This window comes from Chaetodon trifascialis, chromosome 8 (genome assembly GCF_039877785.1).
Source record: "Chaetodon trifascialis isolate fChaTrf1 chromosome 8, fChaTrf1.hap1, whole genome shotgun sequence".
In the NCBI taxonomy this organism is placed as follows: Eukaryota; Metazoa; Chordata; class Actinopteri; order Chaetodontiformes; family Chaetodontidae; genus Chaetodon; species Chaetodon trifascialis.
Genome location: NC_092063.1, coordinates 10,747,501 through 10,763,973, shown reverse-complemented (window position 1 = coordinate 10,763,973; position 16,473 = coordinate 10,747,501). Strand labels below are relative to the sequence as shown.

General features: G+C 44.5%; 1 protein-coding gene across 4 annotated transcripts in view; it reads left to right on the top strand.

Annotated features, from left to right (window-relative positions):
* Window positions 1–15,737: 15,737 nt before the first annotated feature.
* Window positions 15,738–16,473, top strand: part of zbtb46 (zinc finger and BTB domain containing 46) — a 62,587-nt gene continuing 61,851 nt past the window's right edge. The window contains exon 1 of one of the 4 annotated variants that reach the window (XM_070968061.1): window positions 15,738–16,125. The gene's annotated coding sequence lies outside the window, so the exon portion shown is untranslated. The remainder of the gene's footprint in view (window positions 16,126–16,473) is intronic. The other 3 variants (XM_070968059.1, XM_070968060.1, XM_070968062.1) reach the window with 3 other exon arrangements.

Here is a 16,473-nt window from a genome sequence, read left to right as displayed (position 1 = left end):
TGATGCAAAAAAGGCGATTAAAATAGATGGAACCTCTTGATACACTTTGGCATCTGTGACATCATTTTTTTGTTTCTGTTTTGTTTCAACAAAGTCGCGACAGAAGCAACTAAAGACTGGGAAAGTTGTGGAATGCTCCCAAAACACGTGTTTGGAACAGGTAATCAGGCATCAAGTGAGGGCGGAGCGAGGTTCACCACTTACAAATGATATTACTACATGAGCTCAGGAGCACTTCCTAAAATCACTGCCGGTAAAACACAGTTTGTTTGTAAAATTGCATTCTGTTTTTATTTGTGCAGCGTCCCAGCTTTTTTGGAATCGGGGATGTCGAAATGAGGCATGTCGTGATTTTTTAGAGAGGGTGTAAATATTGATGTGGTCTTAAAACCTAACTGGATGCAAGCTGATGCAGAATTGTTCAGCATGTGCTTGTGGTTTTATTGTGTGCTATAAATGTTCTTTATTGGTTATGTTGGTCTACATTGGTTTTCAGGCATTGTACGATCTTGTAGGTGTTTGTTAGCAAATCTCCTTCATAAAGCCTGAAAAGGGTCTAGAGAGGTAGCAGGTGCGCCCTGTCACAACCCTGCCAATGCTAAAACATACAGACAATGGAGTGTTGCAATCTTTCTTATTTTTGTTTCTCTACGCTCACAACCTCACTGTGTCTTTAGTGTTATTTGAGGTAATCGAATCAGGGCGGCTTTGTTACTATTAAACATATTCACATCAGCTTCCTGTTGCCCATGAAAAGCCATTTTACAAACACTCTTTCAGAGGAAAATGGTCGTGTCGAATATGGTCCAGAGGAGTGTGTGACCCCGGTGACCTTCCTTTCATCAGGGTTAAAGGTCAGATTGGGATCCAACTCTCAATGGAGAGATTAAACCCTGTCACCACGGAAACATTATTTGCAACCAAGATGACCAGGGTCACATGGGTGAACACTGGCTATTATAAAATATTACACACTGACTTTAATCTTATGGGTGGAGAAAGGAGCATGTTTGTCATCTGATTCATGTTTTACTGTTTATCTCTATTCATGATAAAAGCTTGAATTATTGCAATGATTACAGCAGTAGGAGTGTTTGCGTGTGACTTTTCACGCTCGCTCTCCTGGCTTTAACCTTTGTTGCCCCACAGCGCTGTGTTTGTGAGTCAGCCGAGCGGGGTTGAAGCGTTTGAGGCACGTCGCCTGGGGTCAGCTGGCCGGGAATGAATGAGCTGAATGAACATGTGCGTGGACTGAAAAGCCAGGTCATGGTGGCCAAATGTGAGCCAAGGCGGCTGGCACACAGCGCAGTCTGAGGCTCGGTGAGGAAGTTCAGGTCAGCGCGGGTCACGAAATTAAAGGAAAGGTGTTTGAATTCATGTGTACATGTGGAGACTTAAATTTCAGTCTATTTCTGTCAAATTGCTGTCTGTTTAGGAGTAAAACACACGATAAGATAAACTGTTGTTGCTTCAAGAGCTGCTATTGTAACATACTCATTTTGGAAAAATTTAATCATTTAAAGAAATATGTCAATGGTTTTGTACATCTCAGCCAATTCCTGCAAAGGTTACACATTTAAACTTTGCTGTTTAATTTATTTCTATTTAAATTTCATTTGACTGGATCATGCCATTCAACATATGCAGCTAGCTTAGCTATTGCTATTTTCAACTATTGGCCCTCGGTGTGGTTTTACATGTACACATGTACACATGTATATATATATATATATATTTCAGCATCATAATCCCCACAATACACTACAGCTATGGAAATACAATAAAATGCACATATCACGATGCGCCAACATACATACATCCTACACCAGTAGGGGTACACCAGTTTGAGGGTACAACTAGCTCAAAAGCTCCGGTTTGCTTTGAGCCAGCACTTAACCTTTATCGTGAAAGATTTTATATCTGGAATTAATTTGATCTGAGTTGCTAATGTGTTCCAGAGTTGACAGCCCTTTATGCAGAGAGACTATCGTCCAAATTTAGATCTAAGAAGTAATATTTTACAGTTGCCATTCACATTTTGAAAGATTTTTTCTTTACCCTACAGGCACCGTTGCTTTTGCCACAACATAAAAATCAATAACTAGAAACATTAAAACTCCCTGAGAAAAATAAAAAAAAAAGCATTTCATCACCTTTAATTCTATGTCATTGTTATGTTTCTGTTGTGTGCAGGGTGGCGAGGGACAGCTACTTTGGTAATGGCTGTGCATGTGAGCATGCGAGCAAGTGGCCATGCGTGATCCTGTGTGTGTGTGTGTGAGTGTGTGTGTGTGTGTGTGTGTGTGTGTGTGTGTGTGTGTGTGTGTGTGTGTGTGTGTGTGTGTGTGTGTGTGTGTGTGTGTGTGTGTGACTGAGTGAGAGGGTTTAAAGGTGTGGTGGGAGCTGTGAGCTGAGGTCAGTTAGTTCCAGCCCCGAGGAGAGCGCCGCCACGGCCTTGGAACAGTGTGGGGGTGGTTCACTTCCCCTTTCCCTGCCTCACGGCTTCCTGTGAGCGCTTTAACCGTTAACCACACCCTCCTCCCCTGGCCTACACCCCCTCACACCACCACACACACACCAAGCCCTAGAAAACAATCTGCTCATACACCAACTCTCCCCTCTTTCTCCTTTATTCCCTGGCCAACCAACACACGCATACACTTCAACAATAGTCCTCTTCCTTCATGCAGTAGTAGTACTAGTCACACCTCACTCTGCACTGACAGCCATCTTGCTGTTTCTCTCTGCTGCACCACGCCTGACCCCCCTGCAAGCTAATTACGAAGATAAGTTAAAATCAGTGTACGTCGGCATGTTTGTACATGAACTGTGGCTTTACGGGTAAGTTTGCACTTCGTGACAATCCTCAGTTTCATCACATCGTGTGCATTAATGGAAAGGCATCCTAAAGATCCCGTCTCTGCTTAGCAACAGCTGAGTCACCACTGAAAGATGTCGGTGAGCAGATTTCCCAACATTCTCCGTTATCAGAAGAGATGAAATGATCTTTTTCATGTGTGTGATGGAATAAGAAGAATAAAACAACAAAAACAAAGCACAGAAAGGGCCACGTCTCACTGTCCCATCTATCACGCCTACAGCACCAGCATTCCTGCTATACTCTGATCAGACATTATGCTGCAGAAGAGGAGAATTCTGAACGAGATCTTCTGTGTCAGTGTGTATGCGAGTGGGCGTATATAAGCCTGTGGTCTGTGGAGGGACAGTGGAGTTGTGTTGAAGAGTCTGTGTGGGGAGGTATGTGTGTACATCGTGAGTGTGTGTGTGTACGCATAGTGGTAGTGGTGTTTTGGGGGTGGGGGGTGGGGGGTGGGGGGTGGAGGTCCACTCCTCCAAAGGGAGTGCTGTTCCCGTAGGGGAGAGGAGGAGTGGGGTGGAGTGCACGGAGTGAGTGTATGTGGGGGAGTGAGTGTGGGGGCAGCTAGGCCATCTGGACTGTGAGGAGGCTGAAGAAAGGGAGTGTGTATGTGTGTGTGCGTGTGTCTGTGTGTGTGTGTGTGTGTGTGAGACAGAGAGAGAGAGAAGAGATGGAACGAGGGAGGGAGAGTCAAAATTGAGGGTGTGGGAGAAAAGGATGGAGGTACGAGGAGAGGCAGGAATGTTGTTTGTGGTCATTACGCTAAACATTTTTACACTAATGCTCACCGTGCTGCAAAACGTATTGATTTGACTTGACAGAGCCACGAGTGAGGATCAGCTAAAGAAAGACGTTCAGTCAGTCTTCTCGACAGTATGTTTCTATTCTATTCTGAAGAATACTTTGTGTAGCCTTAGCCCTCCAAAGCCGTCCGTTTGCTCTCATAACATACAGATATGGAACACGTGTACTACATCGTGTCCACGGACTCACAAGAGCCGAGTAAAATTCGAGCATAACTGAAATGATCTTAATTCATTATTCATAAGCACAGACAGGAGAGTCTTGGTTATGTTGCATACTTGCCTGAAGGTGTTAGGACATGACTGTGTGGTTAGTCATTTTGTTTGTGTTTTGACAGAACTGAATCGCACATTGAATAATGTCTAATGTTTCTATCTGACTGCGTAAGGTTATGTGTATGTATTGTGATATTTATGTCAATAAACTAACCAATAAATTACTGTAACTTGTGCATGAATTATTTCATATACAGACTTTATATTCCGTACAATAGGTGATGAAAGCTGTCTTCACTTCTTAAAGATAGACACAAAAGCTCCAGTGATTTTATTACATCAGGATTTCTAGATTTTTATTTTGACAAGAGACACATCATAAAGACTCAGATGGCGCTGTAATTCACATTCCACACAACCATAAAGGTCCACAATGATGGATTTTTTTTGCTAATTTGTATGAAGTGAAAAACAGTAATATGGCATCTTTTTGTGTCAGCACCATATGTGCAACTCAGCCTAGGAGCACTGAGTTCGATAGTTCTATTATAAATGAGCAAGACTGGTCAAAAAACATAGTTGCCATCAATCAAACAACTTTGCAAAGGGTGGGGCCTGGCAGGAAGTCACACATAACTCACTGACCACTTACTGAATCAACGTAAATCTTGTTCGATGTCCTCAGTGCACATTTGGGAATAGGTCTACCAATACATTTTGTGAACAGACTGTGGAAGCAAGTGTATACCAAAATCTGAAGTTCTAGTGCCTAGAAATTAGAAATGATGGACAAAAGTACACACAAAAAAAATATCATCCCAATCAGCCTTATGCCTATAATTAACAGCCAAAAACCAGAACTTGACATTTGAAAGCCTTTGACTTTGCTCACCTTTGTGAACCCACGAGTCATCGCTTGCAGCTATATTTCATTTAGCCATTACAACCAAGTTTATAGTAAGGGGCCTGAGCTAAACGACTGGTATGATGTAGTACAAGATCATTTTATCAACAGGGAAAAAGAATATAAGTATATAAGTCATAATATATAAGACAGAGATCTATATAAGTAATTAGAAAACCCATAAATAGCCCAATCTAAGTACGTTCATTTTTATCTCCAATATACTGTATGTATGTCATTGCCATGAGCAGCTCCTTGTCTTTGGTGTGCATCACTTTGACATTAAAATGAATCCTTCCTACACCAGATCTGAACCTTGTTCTTGTCCCAGTTCCACACCAACAATGGATTTCTTTTTAACATTGTGAGGTATTGTTGGGTATTTTGGAACATTTTGTCTCTTTTCTGATGCATTTGCCAGAAGCAGATTAAAAAGTTAAAAAGTTAATTTAAGTTTGTTTTGTTTTTTTTCTTCTTCTTCTATCTTTTCCCAGCTGTGGCAGCAGCCTTCTTCCCTGGTTGGTCTTTGCCTCTATGTTTCAGACTGAAAAAACATGGCAGATTTTCTGGAGACAAACGTACCCAAAACCTCTCCATCAAAATCCATCTATCCATTTTCTATGCCGCCGGAGCCTATCTCGGCTGTCAACGGGCGGGAGGCGGGGTACACCCTGGACTGGTCGCCAGCCAATCGCTGAGCACAAACACACAACCATTCATACCTAAGGACAATTTTAGAGTCACCAATCAACCTAATGAGCATGTTTTTGGTCTGTGGGAGGAAGCCGGAGTACCCGGGGAGAACCCACGCATGAACGGGAAGAACATGCAAACTTCACACAGAAAGGCCCGACCCGGGAATCGAACCGGCGACCTTCTTGCTGTGCGGTATGCGCACTACCTGCTGCGCCACCGTGCAGCCCCTCTCCATCAAAATGAGCTTCTAAATTTGATGCAAGGAATGAGTCCTGTTGGTGCAGTACCATGCTTCACTTTATATCTGCAGTTTTAATGTTTGTTTTTTTTATTAGAATTTCACCATATTTCACCTATATTGGACATCTTGCAGTGTATAGACAGGAAGTGAGTGAGAGAGAGGGATGTGACCTATAGGCAGGTCCCTATAGGCAGAATCAAATAGATTAAGTTACAAGAAGATGGTGTGTAACCACCAGACCTGCAGGAAGGACCCATTTAATGCTTGTTAGCAAGGTTCAACACTAACTAGTTAGTACGGCACATACTGACTATATGTAATCTTGCGGTGTGAGATTAATGCAATGTGTCATTTGGCGAAATAAAAACAATATCACACACTGTTTTAGGATGGTTACACCTGTCCTGTACCACAAATAACCGTTTCTCTGTCAGTAAAAGCACTGCAGGCCTTTTTCACAGCCGACATTTTGACTTATCATAAGGAAAAGTGCGGGTGTTACTGATAACATTAACACTGACTGTGGTCTGTTTAATGACAGTGTGACAGTGAGCCGGCGTGCACAATACAAGGATCCCAAAAGTGAAACAGCTAAATGGAATTCAGCCATCATTAATTCTATTATTTACACCTGCGCTTTTCCTACTGTGGCATCTAATTTTTATTTATTTTTTGATATGAAAAAGGGTGACGGTGGGTGCACCTATCAACCCTCTGTTCCTCCCACTCTCTGTGCAATGCGTAAAGCTTTTCAATGCTGGAATACAACCTGGCCCCAGATTTGCTGTGTGTGCCAAATGGGCACCGGTACCCTCTTCAAGACAGGCCCTTGTGGTTAGATATTAAAACATAAAAAAATGAACTCTCCATTTGACACAGCAAGCCTGGAGCTTTCAGGGCCTTTTATGGGGCCCCTGGGGCAGTTGCCTGCTTTGTCTAGTTGGTAATCCAGCCTAATCAGTGGATGATGATTGTTGGCACTTGATTAACGACGACTAATCTTCTAATTACTCACTACATATTATGTTGCATCGTGAGATGATTTAAGTCTCTCTAGACAATCAGACATGATGACTAAAGAAGGGCAGACACTTTAAATAGTGTTCTATACTGTTAACAGTGAATAATTTAATCTGTAAAATGCAGTTTGCTGTAAAGTGCTCCGTGAAGAACGGCGACAACTGTAACTTATCCAGCCAAATGTGTGATGTGCACAAGATGCTACGTGACAGGCAGTTATCAGAATGGATTGTGTAAACAGATAAACAGGAGAGTGAGACAGATGTGAGTATCAAGCTGTATTTACAGCAATAAACCACATGTTGTCAGTTTTAGTTGTGAGGAGAACAGAAAAAGCCCTCTGTACTGTCCTTGGATGGTTGGCTCACCCCCAGCCCCCTGACCCTCACCCTCTTCAACTCATTGCATCCCCCTCTGCCCCCTTCCACACATCAATATCGCCTCCTCCCTTTCCAAACCCCTCCAGGACCTTCCCTCCTCCACTCTTTTTCCCCTGAGCTCCATGGGCCCTCCTGGCTGAGGGGTCAGCAGGGGTCAGGAGCTCATGACCCCCTCGTTCTGTCACTCCTGACCCCGTTTTTCTTGTATCACGGCGCCGTTCATCTTTCTCTCCGTCTCGCTGTCCTCCATGCAAACCTTTATCCTTTCGTCTCATTATTTGACCCACTTTCTGTCTCTCCGTCTCTCTTTCTGTCTTCCTCTTTCAGTTTCTCTGCCTCACTGGCTCAAGCTGTTCTTGGATGGCGTATTGATTGGGGTTTCTATTCACCTTCACTCACATCGCTCTCTCTGAGTCTCTCTCTCTATTCCTTTTGTTCCCCAGTGTACTGTAATGCTCAAACCTCTTTGATCTGTGTGTTTGTGTCTGTCTATCTACTGCTCTCCTAAATGTCTCCATTTACTGTAAGCTCTACCACCATGCTGCGCTCAATTTCTATCTCTCCCTCCAGCACACACACACACAAACACACACACTTCCAGGTTGATGTTTGAAAAAAATCATAAAAATCTGCTGGACTCAGATGTAAAACAAAATAGGGCTGTAATCTGACTTGCGGCTCACATTTAACACATTTGCCTCCTCTGCTAGTCTTGTTTTCATTATGTGTGTGTGTGAATCGGTGTGTGTGTGAATCGGTGTGTGTAAACCCACATGTTTCTCTGCATGTTAACCGTGAGTCGCATGTGTGATGCTGGTTTTCCCGAAGGCAAACGGTGTTAAATCATCATTTTGAAGAAGGACTGCACAGCTGAAAAACTGAGTACTTTAGGGGATTTACATACAGGAGGGTGTGTACACACACACAGTGCAAATACACACACACATACTCACAGAGCAAACACAGCCAAGGGGCTGTACTTTACCCCCACATAGCTGAAGGGAGAGGAGATGAGGTACACAAAAAAAATTAGAAACCAAATTAGAGGAACTGGTCAGGCGAGGAGGAGAGGCAGAGAGGAGTTGGAGGGGAGGGTTGAAGGAAAGGAGGGCTAGGACAAACAGAGCCAGTGACCTGAGGAGGGAGTGTCTGAGAACCTACCCAGCATGCATCAACAAGGAGGCTGCTGAGAGGACAGAAATACGGGTTAAAACAGCGAGAGCAGTTCACAGAGAAAGCCGGCGAGCACGCACAATGTCGAACGTGTGTGTTGGCGTGAGTCGTCTTTGTCCAGCCACCACCCTCTGACCCCTCCCTTGTATGTGAGTGTCTATTCTTACATAGTAGCCCTAAATGATCCCAACAAAAGCCTTTATCGTGTCCACACTTATTACACCCTGCCCCCATGCTAACCACCCCCCCCCGACATGCGTCATCGTCACCCCCTCACACCTCGGCAGAGGCAAACACAGGCCTGAACACACACACACGCTTGACAGCAAGATAGGATTTTTGAGCACGCCGCAACCCCCCCTCCAGATGAGACCATCTCCTGACTGGTGCATCCCACGCCTTCCCAGTCAGTCTCTCCTCCTCAAAGAGTGCAAAAATCTGGGAAATGTTTTAACTCAGAGAGAAGAAGAGTCAGCAGGGTGGAGCTGGAGGAAAACACTTATTGTATTATCGTCCTGATGACTCTGGTTTGTCTTTGCCAATGCAGTATAATCGTCACGCTCAGCTGCATGACAGACACTCAAGCTGCACCGGTATAATGACTGATGAATATCCCCCACATAAGACAACCCTTCCTTGGTGTGAAGACAGTCAAACTGGGATACTTACACATTACAACCTCCCACAACCGTGACCTCCGCCCCCATCCTCTTCTAACTCTCCCATTCTCCCTCTCTCATCCTTTCTGCAGCTCCTTCTCCCTTTCTGTCTCCCTGTCTTCTATTGCCTCATCTCTTTCTCTTGTTGGTGTAAGTAAGCAGCTTAAACACCTACAGGGTGTGACATTGGGGCCCCACGCGCCTCCGAATGCAGTCAGTGCGGGCGGGAGAAGGCAGCGCTGAAAAGGAGAGCGTTTCATCCGTCTATTCTCTCCACCCCGCTCCGCCTGGCATCGACGGCGTGAGTGTGGTTAAGGCAAAGCCAAGGCTGTCCCCTCACATTAGCCGGGGCTGAGCCAGACAAGCCGTCATCCCCCCCGCAAGACTGTCCTCCACTGCTCATCTCAACAACGCCCCCCCCCAATCTCTCTCTCTTTCTCATCCTCTTTTCCTCCTCTCCTCCGCTCAGCTCAGCTCTGCCATGGGCACCGGTCCCCAATCTCCAAGGTGATTATGACAAAAACGAACGACCCCCAAGAGACGGGGCCAGCAGAGATAAGAGAGAAAGAAGAGGATGGCAGAGGGAGAGAACGAGGAGGAGGAAGGGATTGGAGATGGATGATGTAACAGGGAATTTTGGCTGTGCATTATGATTTGGGTTGAGAGTTTCAGAACCAGCAGTTCATATCAGCCCGTATCTATCTATATCTCTGTCTCACCACCATTTTCACATCACTTTCTGCAGAAAGAAAGAGGCCAATGATGGCAGGTAGGTAGCAGTGGTGGGAAGTAACTGAGTATATTTACTCATGTACTGCACTTAGGTACAATTTTGAAGTACTTGTATTTCAAAAATAAAATGAAAAATGTTTCACTTTTTACTCAACTGTTGTTATTTAACAGCTGAAGTTACTAGTTTCCAGTGTTGGGGGGTAACGAGTTACATGTAACAGCATGAGGAAATGAACTAAAATATGTAATTAGATTACAGTTACTACATGGGATGATCACAAAGGGGGTTCATCCAAATATATTCTTTTCAATAAAAAGCTTATATGTAGAATATAACATTCATTCTGCTGCTTTGCGTCTCTTCAGCATGCAGCACTGCCTTCTTTTTGCATATCTCTGGACAGCACGGGTCAGCACAGCCGTTGGGACAAATTTGACTGCAACACCATCAAGAGTTGGATGGCTTACAAGGAGCTGTCTCTATGGCTAGACAGGCTCCGTTCGTTAGCCAGCACGCGCTCTAATTGTGAGCGATGCTTTTGATTGGTTCCCTTGTTTGAATTTGCATCACCTTTCATCTACCAATCAGTGTTGAGTACTAGTGTTAGGTTCACACCTCTTGGTTTAAATTTATGTTTTTAGTACATCTTTTTGGCCCAGTTTAAAACATTAGTTATATTTAATAAGTTACATTACATTAATGAAACTATTACATTTTTATCTTGGCAGTGAGTAATCTGCAGCCGTTCCAACACTGCAAGTTACTTTAGAACGAGAGAGGGGCTATTCTGTATAATGAGTACTAGTACTGTTACTACTTTACATGCACTTTGTTGCTAATACTTTTGCAGTTTTTTTGAATGCAGGACTTCAACTTTAACTTTAGGTTTAGGGTTAAAAAGTTGCTTATTTACTCATCCAGCAGTCATAGGGTAACATTATCATTAACTTGTAGTGGTGTTTCTGCCAAAACGGCAAACGTCCATATTCATTCTCTTTTACCTCTGTTTTGGTCTCTACCAACTCCTGCTGGAAAAATTTTGCTCTTTACCTGCTAATCACTCCTCCGCATTCACCAGCTAGTTGCTAACTCTGTTTGTCTGCCGTTTGGTGTTGAACAAGTAGTGCAGGGCAAGTTACTGGGAATTTTTTTTTACTGAAATCAACCTTGTGCCAACTGTGCCTGAAAACAATGCGATGAGACTGGTGAGAAACAATCATTTGTGGGCTGGACAGCTAAACAATGAGCTGAAGCACTTTTCACTTTATCGTTTCATATTATGAAAACTGATAGATAGATAGATAGATAGATAGATAGATAGATAGATAGATAGATAGATAGATAGATAGATAGATAGATAGATAGATAGATAGATAGATAGATAGATAGACTGTACATAATTACAGTACATACTGTAGATAGATGGTGAATAGCACAAATAAGATTCGAGCCCTTTCACAAGGGTCAAAGATAATTTGTTGTGGTGTGGAATGGGGTCATGACCCCACACGGTCAGCGGGGTCAAATGAAACAGTGGCACTGAGCCCAAGAAGGTCATTAAAGAGACAGAGAGGCCTGATGGGGGGCGGGGGGGCTAAACAAGGAATGCTGTTAACCCCTTCCCCAGCCTCCCTGCAGAAATGAGAGGAAGCAATGAGAAAGGAAATGTAGTGGAGGAGAAGAGATGAGAGGTCATATTATTGTAGCATAGCAACCCAGGTTTCAGTGTGGGTTGAGGCAAGCAATAATATATAATATTGCTGAGAGGTTAGACAGCTTAGAAGAACCTTTCAAGATGGATGTGGAAAGAGAGGTGCACTTTCTGCACACAAGAGGGGGAGGGAAGGTAGGAGAGGAGGTGGGGGTGAACAGAGTCGGTAGAAAAAAATAGCCCAATCCTCCCATCTCCATCCACTCCCCTCTTCACTCTCTCTCTCTCCTGCTCCGTTAGTCTCCTTCTGTGTCTCTCTTTCTTTCCCTCCCTCTCCCTCCGCTCTGTGCATCATTAAAACAAGCAGAGTAGTGTTCAGAGCGTGGGGCTGCGCTGAGACGGTGACCTCCACAATAAGAAGATGTTCTTGCTTCGGGGAAGAGAAGGTTGTTTTGTACTCCTCTCTCTCTCCCTCTCTCTCTTTCTCCTACTACTTCCAATGGAGTAAATGAGATTTGGAGGGGGGGTAGGATAGTGGAGGAAGGGATCAAGAGGGTAGACATGCAGAAAGAGAGACGGAGATAGGGAGATGCAGAGGGAGAGAGGGCAGTGCAATGTAGGACTCATAACACAGAGAGCGAAGATATGATAAGCAGGGAAAGATCAGAATTCCCCTAAAGTAAAGTGGCTAGGAGGGTTAGAGTGAGGCAGACAGGGGCTGAAACCCAAGAAATCCAGGGCATGGAAAGCCTGAAAATGAGTCTGCCCATTTTTCATTTGGGAGGAACATTATTTCTGGGGAAAATACATGTGTTTTCTCCGCACATGCAGATGGACACAGCGAGGTCAGCCAGGAGTCGTCCTTATCAAAGAAAACAACAACTTGAGGGATGACTAGCACGCTATCTGCATCCTCGTCTTAGCATCATATACATACAATAGACACAAAGGCCTGCCGCTGTAGGGAGGACAGGAAGTCCTATGGGTGACACGAGGACAGGCAGTGGTGTGAACAGCCCCAGCACAACCCCCCCTGCACCCCCTGCATGTCGCCTTCACACAGGAACAAAATGTGTGGGCAGCGAGCACAAACACATTCTCTGTATCCTCCAGATGATTATACATCCTTCAAATCCAATAACCTCGATTCATTCTGCCTCTCCCGGTGTCATTCTTCATTGGTATTCATTCATTTACACTTTCTTTGAGAAATCTGCTCATTCTTTGGCTTCCTTTCCTCCTTTATTAATGCCATCCTTCCTTCCTTTCCTCTTACCCCACAATCCTTTTCCGTCCCCTCTTCCTTCCCACCATCAATGCACTTGGTTCCCATACTCTTAATTTGCTCTTTCTCTCCGAGGGAGGACTCTTTATAAAAGCCTTGTCGTTTTTCCCAATACTGATTTGAGTATCACTAAGCTGCACCTTCACACATATTGTTGCCTCACACCTTGTGCCAAATATTCCTTTGTAAAGCCTTCCCCCATCCCCTGCCTGCACCTGGTAGAGATAGTGTTCTTTCAGCTGCAGGCTCTGCTTTCTATACAAGCAGGGCTAGAATGGCACAAGCAGCACACAGCTGTTCCCCTTGGTAAATTGATAGTGAAGGGTAGTGGATGGGGCTTTGAAAGCGCCTTGTGCTATTTTTATGACAGTTGTAGATTTTTTTGCTGTTTAATTCGATGTGACCAATTACGTCGCTGCGTTCCGCAGCAGGGGGGCACTCCGCGAGAGCAAATTAATGCTTGACTTCAAAAAGTTTTCCTAAAGTGCGTTTACATACTTCATTCCTTTGTGGCGGTTCAAACGCAAGCCGTCATGGACGGACCTGGTCTCACTTTCGGTGTCGTGCAAAGATTCCTGTCTTTCTCTTCTCTGTGTCTGTTTTTTTATTTTCTCCGTGGCCTCAGTGACAAACTTTTAAAGTGAAAACAACATGCTGACTTTCATTTTGTAGAAGTCAAATTTGAGTTGGAAAAGCGGAATAAAGTAGAAGAGTGACTGTGCCTTTGGGTTAGCAGCGATTCAGCCTGATACACTGCGCCCCCCTCCTCAGTGCAAACACACAGTCCACAACACACCCATCACCTTGTGTTTCAAGGACTCTGTGAACGCGAGTACTGCACACACACAGTCACAGAATCACTGTCGTATAGAATTCTCGCTGTCCCCTCATACCCCCACTCTCCCTCCTGAGTGGATTGCCGTGATGAGTGTTCCTAGGACTGAATACATGTGTAAGTGGCCTAATGATGCCTAAATCCATCCATGAGCAGACAGAGGCAAAGAGAGAGGAGAGAGGGAGAGAGAGAGAGGGGAGGGATGGGCTTGAGGAGGTGGCGTAGGGGGAGGTCGGGGTCACGCCTGCCGTGTCAGGCGGATTGGAAGGCCACGTTGGCGTGAGTGAGCACAGCTTTGAGTAAAGCAGCTTGTTTCAGGCAGGGATTGTGTTTGTTTCGGGCAGGGATTGTGTCTACTCCGAGAGGGAGAGAGAGAGAGTGAGAGAGAGAAAGTGTCTGTGTGTGTGTGTGTGTGTGTGTGTGTGTGTGTGTGTGTGTGTGTGAGAGAGAGAGAGAGACAGAGAGAGAGAGAGCAAGAGAGATCTGTGCCTGGGCATTACAGACCTACAGCCTTAATCCACATGGCCTGACATTCTCCGTCATCCAGCTCTCGGCAGCCAACTACCCAGACTGATGGAGGCACGGCTCTACCCCCTGCTGTGTCGAGCCACACATCACTCTCTCCGCACACACAGCTATAGACACACATGCTGCATGTTTTGCTGTGCCACCCGCTCTCTTCCCCATAAACTTTTCCCACTTCCTCAAACCTACAACGATTCCTGGTTACAGGGCTTATACTCTCATTTCCTAAGAAACAAGCCCCTCCACAGTTCCTCATTACTGCAGACATTCACACACAAGGATGGAGTGCATGAACTGGCAGTGACACACACATTCACTCAAGTACTGGACTGAAGTGCCATTTCTGAAGGACTTGTATTGTATTTAAATATACAGATTTTCTGCCACTGTATAATGTTCTGTGTCAGAGGAAAATATTGTATTTTTTACTCCACTGCGTTTATCTGACACCATGCTATACTAGTTACTTTTCAGATTAAGATTTTAGATTAAAAAAACACGACAAAGTAATAAAATACAGCACATTTTCTTTGAGTTAGCAGTTCCACCGAAGAGTGATTTCCCCATTAAACTTCTCAGTCGGTTTCATTTAAATAACTGTCCCCCAAACAGGTAAAAATATAAAATATTTCACAGAATAGGAAAAGATTTGAAATATGTCTACAAAATAGTGCTGCATAATTAATTATTGATCGTCTCATGATCCCTCTGATTTATTTTCTGGACCTTTGGTGGGCCTGAACCCTTGGCTGAAAGCCACTGGACTAAACTTTACATAGCTTTACTGAAAGTAGCTAAAACACCTCGACCAAAAAAATTGATGCATCAGTAAAAATAATCTAATGATGTCAGAAATAATAATGTACCAGTCACAGGGTACTTTTACATTTGGTGCTTTAGGTATATTTTTCTGATAATACCCCAGCATTTTCCTGTAACAGAGCATTTTTACATTGTGCATTGGTACTTTTCCTGAAGTAAACAGTCTGAGGTCTTCTTCCACCACCGTGCACCCAGTCTTCTTCTGATTCTAACTTTAAACCTGCTCCACGGTCCCATAAATCAGGAGGTGCTCTGCATTAAAATCCATGTACAGTTTTCTAGCCGTTTAGTAAACACACACACCGCTTCCCACGTCTTTCTCTCACAAGCTTTAAAACAGCGTGTCACCTCACGATTTTTCCCCTGTAACTTAAAAACAAAGCGCCACAAGAAAAATCCATCAAGTGTCAAGGGGAGAGATCAGGCTTGAGTGGAATTACCCCAGACTTTTGGCCAAAAAAACTGGCCTGCATGCTGCACATCACATGGCTCTCAAAGGTGTTTTCCAGCCAGTGACAAACTGTAAATGTCAGTCCTCCTTTTTTTTTTTTTTTTTTTTTTTTTTTTTTAAATAATGACTGACTGGTGTTTTCTTGTTGTTGCCACAAGAGGGGGTAAGTTACAGTAAGCCCCTTTTCCTCACTGAGCCCTATGGCAACAGACGCACGAGCCAGAAGCCCCATGAACCACACAGGACTCATGACAACCCCCCTGCTTACATCATTACACAGTCACATATTCTGTATTATTAATATAAGTACTGTTATTATTTGTATCATTTTTTATTATCATCACCATTACTATGTAAATTTTGCCTGAGTGTTTCTGATAAGAGTGGGACTCGTCCTAGATCAGATGGATACGCGCGGTGTGTGCGTTCACGTTGTCTCATTTCCTGACTCTGCCCAAAGAGAGAGAGAGAGAGAGAGAGAGAGAGAGAGAGGAGATACGGGGACACGGAGAGAGAGAGTGAGAGTGGGGGGAGTGAGATAGAGAGAGACGGAGAGAGAGGAAGAGAGAGAGACATGCACAGAGGAGGAGGAGGAGGAGGAGGGGGAGGCTCCTGATACCAAGACACGGAAAAGCAGGGGAGAGAAAGAGAGAAAGAAAAAAGGGGCTGGTGGAGGAAGAAGAGCGGGGAGTGGGAGAAAACAGGGGGAATAACACTTCAAGAAAGCATACAGAGGAGAGGAAGGACAGTACCTGGCTGTGGACATCCCCTCCTTTCTTCTCTCAGCCTGTCACACCAGATTGGACTCCGAAGGACCGACACCGCGTCCACCCCAGACCCCATGGGGTAACAGGTATGTCTGACTTCCTCATGTTAGAAGTAGCCCCTTTTAAAATCAGCATTCAGCCCCGCTCCCCTGCTAACAGGTTTGAGATTTCATTCAGACGCGGCGGACATCGCAGGATTTCCCTGCCTTTATATCATGTCAACAATTAGTTTTCTGCCTCACGGAGCCATCGCGTCTACAGCTGATAGTTGGTGGGCGCACAGGTTGGAGACATGACACAATGCAACTCTTCGCGATCGCGGCACTGTTGTAGTTGGCCATCGGAAAAGCTAAGGCCTGTCTGTTTTCTGCTTTTTATTTATTTAATTATTTTTATTCCAGTCCATTGGCATCATGTTAGCCACGGCGTGAGTG